General features: G+C 43.9%; 1 pseudogene; it reads left to right on the top strand.

Moving 5' to 3' along the window:
* Positions 1 to 322: 322 nt before the first annotated feature.
* On the top strand, positions 323 to 8,013 carry LOC101783591 (annotated as a pseudogene).
* The last annotated feature ends 3,942 nt before the right edge of the window (positions 8,014 to 11,955 follow it).

The raw sequence follows: 11,955 nt of genomic DNA, 5'->3' as shown, positions 1-11,955 counted from the left end.
CCCTTCATGCCCTAGCTATCCGATGGGCCCCCTGAACGGTCTCCGGCGGTGACACCACCACCACCACCCCGACCTCCCTCTCCCGCCTCCACCACCGCCACCGCCACCTCCCCTCCATCTACGCCGCCGCCCCCTACCCGGATCCGCCCCCACCTCCCCGGATCCGGCGGCGGCAGGCTGTTGGAGGCGGCGGGCGTGGTGGCGGCGGCGAGCTGGTGGTGGTGGCGGCGGCGGTGGTGGTGGCGGCAGCGGGAGGCAAGGGTGGCGGCGGCGGTGTCCTCGCCGGAGACCATTCCGGGGGCCATCTCGGCAAAGCTCGGGCATGAAGGCCGCCATCAAAACCGACGCCAAGGAGGAGAATAGCTCCATCGAAGCCACCAACGTCGTCGCCGAGATGACCGCGGCCGCCGAAGCCGCCGAGGAGGCAAGGGTGGCGGCGGCCGGTGGTGGCGTGATGGTGGGCGTCGGCGGTGTTTTTTTTATTTTCTCCCAAAAAAATGTTTTGCCGAGCGGTTTTTTTTTTCCGAACACTCGACAAAGTGGGCAATGTGCCAGGTCCCAAGTTCCTGAATCCCGTAGTGATACGTACTAACGTACAATCTTTAATTAGGCACCAGCAGATTGAACTACAGTCCTGATTAGGAAAATAAACGACCTGGCGGATAAAGCTACGCCTCGAACCCGCCCGCCCTACAAATAGACCAATACAGCTATTGCCTCTACCCCTGGTCTCTCTCTTATGCTAGCTCCGCTAGGGTTTTAGCTGCCACCTCTGTCCCCCAAAACTTCTCTCGGCTCTAGCTCATCCATTTCGTTGTCCGCCCCGGCCGGCGAGTTCTTACAGCAGGTTCGTTCTCCAAGGTGTTCCTCGTGCCAAGCTAGGTAATTAGCTTCTTCCTGGATGAATCTGCCTTGCGATCAGGACGCTGATGCTGTTTCTCCGGATCGATCGTTTCCCGGATGAATCTGCCTTGCGATCAGAACGCGGATGCTGTTTCTCCGGTTTGATCGTTTCCTGGATGAATTTGCCTCGCGATCAGGACGCGGATGCTGTTTCTCCGGTTCGATTGTTAGGTTCCTGGGTGTTAGATCGGTAGATTTTGGCGTGGAATAATACTCGCTCTGCTAACTTAGTGTTCTTTGTATCGATCTAGTGCTCACTTGATTTACTTCTTGTTAGATTCGGTGCAATGCGCACGTATTTTTCCTTTTCTCCAGCTGCACGATGTTAGGGTTTGTGTCGTCCCTATGAGAACAGGTTTCACGACAAGTTCGTTAGGACATCGATTCTCAAGTACAGTATGTGTTAGGTTTTAGATCCGGTCATGGCACGGTCGGATTTATTTGGTCAGTATAAAAAGAGAAAGAGAAAAAAAAATATGGCAAAGTTCAACCAGAAATTTTGACACGGGAGCTAGCAGATGGTTTCTATGTCTTGATCTATGCACTCGTGCAAGTCGTAGACAACTGAACTCTCTAATGATCTGATAGAGCACATCACAACGTGGACACGTTGCATGTACCGCATGCATGCTTTCTCTTTTTCGTTTTCTTGTTGGGAAAAAGGAAGCGACTGTAGGTTCCCTCGTGCAGTGAGGGAGAGCTCGGTCTTGAATTGGACTATGGTGTCTGTTTGGAAGCTAATGGTATTTTTGTGTCTCAAATAATGGTTTTGCAGTGACCTTCTGCTTCAGCCATGGCAGCGTCGGGCTGGCTGAGGGGGAAGGTTAAGGCCGTGCCCTCCGGCGACACCCTGGTAATCATTTCGATCGCAAAGGCAGATACGATCCCACTGGAAAAGTCGATCACCTTGTCATGCATCATCGCTCCGAGGCTGGTATGATCTCCTGTACGTCCCATAGTCAGATTTCATGCATGTTTGCCCTTACTAGTTATTACATTGATTTGATGAAATGCTTTCTTTGTACATATAGGCACGGCGTCATGGAACGGACGAGCCGTTTGCCTGGGAAAGTAGAGAATTTCTGAGAAAGCTTTGCATTGGACAGGTCCCCTTATGTTATTTTATTAGTGAATAGTACATACATACTCTCATGGGTTTCCCTACAGCATCCAACATTTTTAACAACTAATATGAGTTCAAATTGGAAGCAGGAAGTTAAATTTAAAGTTGACTATGTACTTCCTGGATCAAGCCGTGAATTTGGCACGGTCTATCTTGGTGGTGACACAAATATCGCAGGCCTGGTAGTTGCCCAGGGGTTCGCCAAGGTCTGTTACTTTGGTGAGGTTGCCATATTTTGTTTCATGTGTCATATTAATTCTAAATTTCTTTGGTCGTTGATCAGGTAAAAGAACAAGGTCATAAGGGTTATGTGAATCTATATGTCACTGATTTGCTAAGATTGGAGGAGATTGCTAAAGACCAAGGTTTAGGTCGTTGGAGTAAGGTTAGTATTAATCTCCATGGTTTCCAAATTATAGTTGCGTGATTAGAAAATACTTCTTGTTGTGTTCAAAATGTATCTCTTATTTTTTATCTATTTAGGAACATGGCGCTGCGGAGGCTTCAGTAAGAATTCTTCCAACATCGACAATGGGAGAAGCCGCCCCTTCTGATGTAAAGGGTTTTATTTCTGAGATGAAAGGGAAAGCTTTGGAGGCCATTGTTGAGCAAGTGCGTGATGGTAGCACTATCCGTGTCTGCTTGATCCCTAGCTTTCATTTTTTTTCAGGTTTACGTTGCTGGTGTTCAGGTAACATATATATACCCCTTCCCTTGGTGCCTTTTTCGTATGACAAAATATTGATTCGACTCAAATCATAGGCTCCATCCATGGGAAGACGAACATTTATTCCAAGTGCAGTTGCTCAAACAGAAGTAACTAACAATGTTGATGTGAACGGTAAAGCATCTGAAGAAGCTCAAGCACCACTACTGGGGACATTACAGAAGGCTGTAGCATCTGCAGTTACTTTCTGAAATTCCACCAGATAGGTTTGGTAAGGAGGCCAAGCACTTCACTGAGACAAAAGTTCTAAGTAGAGAAGTAGGTTTGGTCTGTTTACATTGAGTTATTACATACGATACGATTTCCAGAGTTTAGTAATATTTTTCTAATAATAATTTTCTATTATAATTTTTGTAGGTGCGGGTTATACTGGAGGGAACAGACAGTTTTGATAACATGTTTGCTTCAGTGTATTATTCTGATGGAAATACTGCCAAGGACTTGGCGCTTGAGCTTGTAGAAAATGTACAGAATACATATAACATATCCTTTGAACAATTAAATTACAGCAATATTTCTGAATTTTTACTCATGAGCAGTTATTGTCAGCTTTCTTATAGGGGTTGGCAAAGTATATGGAATGGAGCGCAAACATGCTTGGAGCTGAAACCAAAAGAAAGCTCAAGAATGCTGAACTTCAGGCTAAGAAGGAATAGCTAAGGATATGGACGGGATTTCAGCCACCTGTTACAAATACAGCACCAATACACAATCAGAAATTCACAGGAAAAGTTAGTTCCGTTTGCCTTGTTTTATAAAAAGTAGCACTGGTGTATTCAGTTCTTTTTGTATTTTTAAATTAAAGGTAGCATTAACATATTTGCATCAGAATTGGAACATTGGTTCCATACAAGGTTTATGCACTTAGAAACAAGAATACCATCCAATAATATAAAGCGTACTTTGATACAATATACTCGACATTATAAGTTTGACAAACAATAAGTCAAAAATTCTATATGTTTTTAGTGTGAGACATTTCGTTAATAGATCTGCAGTCTGAATATTTTAATATTTTGTAACAATTGACTATATCGTAAGAGAAATTAAAGGTCAAAATCTTCTCATCAAGACTTTTCTTTTGTGAAAATACACATGAAGGGAGTAAAGGAGTGTTTTTTCTAGTTTAATACCTCTGAAAGATTTCATTTATGTATAAAGAAGCAAATTCCAATCTTTGGCCTTCTATCACATTTTATCATAGTCTAGGTGACTGGATGATGCTTGTGAAAGCTGTTGAGAAGTCACTGTGATGATGACTGCACAACAATTTGGGCACCAAGATTTGTATGTTAATAGATCGATTTAGTGCTGGGTAATTTTACTAATTGAGCACTGAGAAGCTAGCAGTGTCAGCCGTGTCATTTATGTTATGTTGTATGTGTGGAAAATTGATCCTACTGTGTGTGCTGAACTGTGGCTATCGATAGCACCGAAACTGGGCAACAGTGGGGGTAGCGAACTGACTGACTGCTGTAACCTTGGTCTAGTGCATCAATTTGTAACGGTACGGGGTGTAATGTGTAACCAAAACAGTGAGTTTTTATTGGCATTTTAACTTCTGGTGGTACAAATGAATCGAAGATTTAATTTGTCTCTATTATCAACAATTGTGGTTAACAGATTATATAATCTTTTTCTAAGACTCATGTTAGTTGTTATACATGTTTAATTGCAGATAGCATCTGTCTAGTTGGCCATGCAATACAACTATGCATATCATCTATACACATGGTTTTAACTAATTGATATCATTTCAGGTCATAGAGGTGGTGAATGGTTACTGTATAGTTATTGCTGATGATATGGTGCCTGTTGGAAGTCCTTTGGCAGAGCGCCGTGTAAATATTTCTAGCATCAGACCTCCTAAGTTGGTTGATTCTTCTGGAGAAAGCAAAACTATTGAACATTTTGCTCGTGCAGCTAAGGAATTCTTGCGTACACGGCTAATTGGAAAACAGGTTCTTAGTGAACTATTATAGTTTCTGTTCATAAATTGATAAAGGACATAGAAATTCAATTGATCTTAGCATTTGATTTTTTACAATGTTCAGGTTCATGTCTCAATGGAGTATTCTAGGAGAATCAATATTTCAAATGGACATGCTGCAGATAAAACCAACATAGTTGACACCAGAGTTTTGAATTATGGATCCGTTTTTCTACCCTCCCAGAGTGGTAGCTCCGGCAACCTATTTGGAGCCAATGTCGCTGAGCTCTTGCTTTCACGAGGATTTGCTGATATCACAAGACATCGAGACTATGAGGAGAGGTCACAGCACTATGATGCACTATTGGCAGCATATTCGCGTGCTGAAAAAGCAAAGAAAGGATATCATGCTAAAAAGTATTATCCTGCGACTCATATGAATGATTTGACAACAGTAAGGATTTATTTTCACTCAAGAAGTCATTTGTGTAGCCATTCTTTCTTTCCCCTATTTAATTTTTTATTTCAACTTATCATATTTCAGGTTCCTGCAAAGAAGGCTAGAGATTTTTTTCCACTTGTTACAACGAAACAAAAGGCATTCCGCTGTTGTTGAGTACATTTTTAGTGGGCATCGCTTCAAACTAACAATACCTAATGAGACAAGCACCATTACCTTTTCATTCTCCTGTGTTCGGTGCCCTGGTAAAAATGAGCCCTACTCGGATGGTGCCATTGCTCTAATGAGGAGAACGATACTCCAACATGATGTTGAGGTTTGCTGTTTTCTATTCATTTTTTCAATTTTAAGCTCTTTACAATTTTCTAAAAGATTAATGTTTATGTAGATTGAGATTGAAGCTGTGGATAGGACCGGGACATTCTTAGGTTCCTTATGGGAGTCCAAAAACAATATGGCTTACGTTCTTCTCGAAGCCGGCCTAGCCAAGCTTAGTTCATTTGGACTTGATAGAATCTCAGATGCTCAAACCCTCATAAGGGCAGAAAAGTCCGCACAACAGAAGAAATTGAAGGTGATTTAATTTTTCTTTATAGTAGAAAATAAGGAAAATGTTAAGATAATTATAACAATTCTATTTCTATTTTCTAGGTGTGGGAGAACTACAATGAAGCAAAAGTGATTCCCCATGGATCGTTGATGGGACAAAATGGAAAAGAATCTTTCAAGGTTTGTCTACTCTAGAAAATGTTTGTTGTTAAACTTTGAGGCACACACAATACAAAATGCTCTAATTAATTTTGTTCACTTTTTAAGATTGTTGTAACTGAAGTCATTGGTGGTGGAAAGTTCTATGCCCATATAGTTGGTGATCGTCGCTTGGACAGCATTCAACAATAGCTTGCTTCTATGAAATTTAATGATATACCAGAAACTTTGATGGTTACTAAAGATTTCCCAGATACTTTATCAAATACCTTGGAAGTTCAAGATCAACCAAGGCATTGTCCATCGAACACATCAGAAGTTCAAGCTGAGCCAAAGAATCATGTGGTTCCTCTTCCTTCTAGGTGGTCTAGTTTGTTTAAAGACAAAGTAGATATTTTGAAAGATGAAGTTCCATTAGATACTTCGAAAGCTGAAGATTTGTCATCTAATGGTCCATCTGATGCTGTTCCATTTAATCCAACCAAGGGAGATGTGGTACTAGCCCAATTCACTCTCGACAATTCATGGAATCGAGCTATGGTATGGTGAAATCAATTTTTTTTACATTTATAAGAACAGAAAAAAATAATTCTTATATCCTTTTGTTTTACACGTATAGCAAAACATTAATAAATTATCTGTTATTTTTATTTTCCCCTAATAATCATACTCATGTTTTCTTGTTTTTGTAGATTGTGAGTGAACATCAAGGACCCATGGAGAGAGAGTTTCTAGTATTTTATATAGACTATGGAAACCAAGAAATAGTTACTTACAGTCGCTTGAGACCTGCACATGCAAATCAATCTACCTCCTTGATTCCTCCACTTGCGAAGTTATTCCTCCTTGCATTCATCGCAGTTCCTAACCTAAAAGATAACCTTGGTGAACAAGCTGCAAGGTATCTAAGCATGGTTTTGCTTGATAATGAGAAAGAGTTCAAAGCAACAATTGAAGAGCGTGCCACTGTGGAATCTAAGCAAGAAGGACAAGGTACTGGAGAAGTACTTGTTGTGACTTTGTTTGATGAGGATGCTGAGAGCAGCATCAATGCTGCAATGCTGGAGGTATGCATTTAACTACCACAATGGTCGGAATAACATATCACCTCCAATTATTAGCTATCTCTCCATATATAATGAATTTACAATATACTAGCCTACTATGTAATTCTTTACTAATACTAACCGTTACCTATTTGCTTATCTACAGAATGGCTTGGCTCAAATCGAGACACATAGATTGATCTCACGGGAGCGTAGGGCTGCTGTGAAAAATCTAGAAGAGTTCCAGGAGCATGCAAAGAAGGAGCGTTGTGGCATTTGGCATCTTGAGGGTGTGGGTGTGCCAGATAAATCTGCAAAAGACGGCAATGCATGTGACATCAATGATGATGAGGATCTGCTAGCGCCAGCTCGAGCTCAGCCTCCTAGCAGGGGCTTTGACCTCATCGATCTCATTGCTTCCAAGTCCACCGGAACTCCGAAACCTAGTAGGGAACACGTCATGGGCGATTCATTGCCTTAATGTACGACAATGTACAATGAGATTTGTAACGGTTTTATGCGTGGCTTTTCTTATTTATGCTCGCTTATTAATATGGAGCTTTCAACGTTTTAAGATACATGTATAAATTGTCAATATACTTTTGCTCAATACAATGCTAGAAAGATATATGATGAATAAATGTTCCTAGAACTAGAAGCAAACTATCGGCAACGAGAGACTGGTCATGAGCCAGCTAGAGCTGAAGACTTGATCAATCTGAACACGCCTGGACCGATTGCTTAGGAGAACAGCCATCAGGCCATCTGAAGCAACATCCGGCCGATTTCACTGCTGTTTGTGTAGAGGGGCCGGAATGACATCCGATCGGAGCGACACTAGCCAGAGATTGCCACTCGCTGGCGACACTATCTAGGCCTGCAAAGGGGCCGGATCGACACACTACTACACGATCCCTCATCACCGCCGGCCTCAAATCCGGCATCACCGCCGGACTAAGAACGGCGGTGATGCCTATTAAAAAAATAAAAAAAATTCGGCGGCATCCTGCTGGCCACGCCTCGTCCGCGTCTCAGGGCGAGTGCAGGAGTTGCGGCCGCCGTCGCCTAGGGAAGGGAGAGGAAGGAGATGAAGAGGGAAGGGGAGAGGAGGACCGAGGCTTACCTCGCCGCGCACCGCCAGATCCCCGCGCGCCCGTGTCGCCACTCGCCGCCGCTCCCCTTCGCCGCACGCCGACACGCCGTTGCTCCCCGTGCCTCGTGGGGCATTGCGCCTCCTGGCCCTGCTGGCCACAGCCGCCGCTCCTTGCCCCGCCGTCGCCCCTCACCAGCGGATCTATTCCAGTGAGGGGCGAGCGGAGGGGAGAGGAGAGGGCAGCGAGAGATAGAGGGAGGACAGGGCGGCGGGAGAGGGAGAGAGAATGAGGGAGGAGAGGGCGGCGGGAGGGAGGAGAGGCCAAGAGAAAGAGACCGAAAGAGGGGGGACTGCACGCTCCAGACGCGAGCTCTCTACTCAATTGAAGTTAATAAAAATTTCAGATTTACTGTGATCGCCAGCTTGTATTAGGAGCTGCAAACCGGTGGCGATGAAATTTTTCACTGTCAGTTTCAATTTTCATTGTCGGATCCTATAAAAACCTAACGGTGATAATTCATCACAGTCGGTTCACAAGACCGACAGTGATGGCCTCCTCTCTAGTAGCGACACTATCTAAGCATGATACTATGATATGCAAAGGCAAAAGATTAATGCATACTTAACGTTGCTTTCACCTTCTTCATACAAAGGCTCTGTGTATTCAATAATTAAACATAGAAGGCAGATGGAATAAAGAAAATATTCAAAAACAAGTTCCCCCCCACATGCACTTCAGTTCAAGGGAATGAGGTTCGTTATTGCTTTGCCCAAGTGGATCTTCATGGTAATAGATATCTGTATAGGAAAACAAAGTAAGAAACCATCACGCCATCTGAAGCAACATCCTATTTAACATTCCATAAATAGCCTAGAACAAGAACGTCAATATTTGTCTACAATATGATTATAAGACAGATTGCAAACTGGTTATGGGAATATGGCCAATTCAGTGTTCGTTTTGTTGGTAAGTGTCGCAACTGACAGCATGGACTCACGGAGTATCCAAAACAAAACTGAAGACTCATTGCTTCGAACTTTTGACACTGATTACAACTTGGAGAAAGCCCCAAAGATGCAAACTAGAAGGTTGTCAGCACGTACAAAAATTCAAATAAACCAATCTGATTTTCTTAACAGTATACCGAAAAGAAAACACCAATTCACCAAAAATATCTATTGTCAAGCAACTACACATGTTTAGAAGAAACCTGAAGTTAAACTGTGGCTTGTCAAGCAGTCAAGTTCAGAGTAGGCATTTCTGTGTCAGCAAGAGGTTCAAGGTCGTCAAGCATGATTAGTCCTTCATCTACTACAAGTCTACAACTTTAACCAAATTTAGGATTTAGTTTGCTAAGAACATATCAATATGAAGAACACAAATTGAGTTACCAGTACGTCATTCCTGATCAGTCAGGAAGAAGCTGGGCTTCTGAACATAATTCAGCCAACAATTTAAAGCAAACCAGGGCAGCCTACTGGAAAAAAATATTGCAAACTAACAAGTGATGAGCCGTTTCATGTGCCTGTCGACACAGCGGACGGAAGGTGTCGTTTGGGCCAGCCACGTGTTGCTAATCTGTCCGAGGTCCAAACTCTATATTGGATTACCAACCACGCCACGCACGCACATTCATCCACCCATCTTAGAGGAATAGAGGAGCACACCAAGGAGCCGACGTCGCGTCACCGCCGGGGGACCGGGGTAACCATGGCCGCATCAAATGGTCAGACTCCATGACGGCTTCACAGCTGCTCATGTTTATTTTACCAGGTTCTGTTTACTGGTTGGAGTGGAGAAGTTAGAGGAGGAGAAATTAGTACAACAGAAGAGTTAGCCATGGTGCTGTTGCAAATTCAGAAGCTGCAGTTAGAAAGAGGGCTCGGACATGAAGTATTTGTTGTAGGCATGCAGAAGGAATACCAAATCCTCATGGTAGTGTAGGCGGATCAAGAAGTAGCACTGTGGGCGAACAGATCAAGGTGTTGGTCGGTACAGTAAACAGGATCGATGCACAACAACATCAGAGAAAGAAATCTACCACCATGGTGTATTAGTGATAGGTGCGAAGGTGCAGTTTTAATTTAGTTGGAAGAGCAGTGACAGGTGGAAGGAGTAAAAAGATCATAGCACAAGAATGTCCAGCAGTGGTTTCGGAGCACATGAAGAGGCAGACTACATATTCCTGCAAGAGCAAGGTCAGTATGCAGAGCACGGAAGAGAGCCTCAATTTCCGCGGCAAACAAGAGATGAGGCGCTGCAGTTATCAGAGAATAGAGATGGAATTAGTATAACGGGGAAGACTTATAGTTTGCAGTAAGTAAATTAACAGAGCAGTGAATTACTAGTGGCCGGCAGTGGGTATGCATGTTTGTCCTCCGGCAGTCAGAAGTGCAGGGCCGGCAGCTGTTTGTAGCTTGCAACAAGTCAGTAGTGTTGTATAAAAAATTCAGACAAGCCACAGGTTACTTTATATATGTTGACATCCTATCCTTGTAACAAGTTCCATCGCTGTTATGTGGAGTCTCTGGAGTTTTGCATTGTGATCAAATGTCACACAAGCTAGATTGCCATATGGGTGATTCAGATGGGCTGTACCTGTGTAGATCTCATCCACCACTGTTATGAGATAGGATGTACCTGTGTTCTGTGTAGATTAGGCACGGGCCAACCTGAGAAGGGGCGACACCACGATCATCGTCCATGGTGTCCATGGTGCCAATGCACCATGGTAAAAGACGATATTGCCTTTAACTACACTCATTTCCACCATATATTTCTCTGTCAACCTTCAAACTTGTTCTGTGTTGTGCAATTTAGATCCACAAACTCTAAAATGAATATTTAGGATCCTAGACTTTTACTGGACTTTTATGTTCGATGTGGCATGTCAACGTGGCAGTGTGGCACCACGCTGGTGAATATAGACAAAAGCCCCTTGATTTTTGTCATCTCTCGACAGGACATAGAAGCTGTGGGCTGGTGCACGGCTCATGGTTGACACATATCGTCAAACACATCGTGGATGAAGGCTTGTCATCGATAAAAAGGTGCACGTTGAGGGCGCGTGGCAACAGTGTAGCTGAATGATGCAACTCCCGGTTCACACACACCATCTAACAGGTTGAAGGCGTTGAAGGCGGTATCAACCATGGCGAGGGGCGCCTGCCTCAGTGGCGGGGAAGCTTGGCAGGACAACAACATCCCCAATTGCCGTGGCTTCACACGCCCACCTCCAAGTTGGATTAGTTGCAGGCCTCACTAATTGCCATATACGGTGAGTCGTCGATGTTCTTTGGAAGTTGGGGCTCGTTGGAGCGGTAGCACATTGGAGTTCGATAAGCTTGAGGAGTTGAGGTGATGGTGCTCAGGACAACGTGGCTCATCAGCAAATATGCGGCCCTAACCGCCACGGTAGTGGTGTCTAGGGTGGTAGTGGATTATGATCCTCGTGCCTCCTTCATAATCCAACTCAGCTCTATCTATTTTTAGTTAAAAATTATATAATATTATGGCACGATCCTTATTGAGAGCCCGGCCTTTAAATTTGCTGGGCTAAATTAGAGGATCCTTTACCACCCCTAGTGGTGTCCCTCGTCATTTGCTTGAGCGTGGGTGGTGGCACGGCTCAGTGCAACGAGGTGCGCTAGCACAAGATGAGGGTAACAGCTTGGCGTCATAGACCTAGCTTCTGGTTGCCATGGTGCTAGCCCTCCCCGCATCCTTGCCATCCAGAGCGCTCCTTGCATCCATCTAGAGCCGTTAGTCATCCCGTTGTTCTCGTCAGTGGCGGGATCCAGCCTCCCTAGCCTTGTTTGCATCCTCAGTTGCCTTCGTGTTGCTCCAGCTCCCACTCACCTCATAGGGACCCGCATCACTGCCATCCAGGTAGGATCTTATGCTCTGATGATGAGTTTTTCAGTAAAGCTGGTAATAAGAGATATGATATCTACTTTATCCCCCC

The sequence above is a fragment of the Setaria italica genome, chromosome VII, assembly GCF_000263155.2.
Source record: "Setaria italica strain Yugu1 chromosome VII, Setaria_italica_v2.0, whole genome shotgun sequence".
Lineage (NCBI taxonomy): Eukaryota > Viridiplantae > Streptophyta > Magnoliopsida > Poales > Poaceae > Setaria > Setaria italica.
The sequence above is the reverse complement of the archived record's forward strand: the minus strand, read 5'-3'. Positions and strand labels throughout refer to the sequence as shown.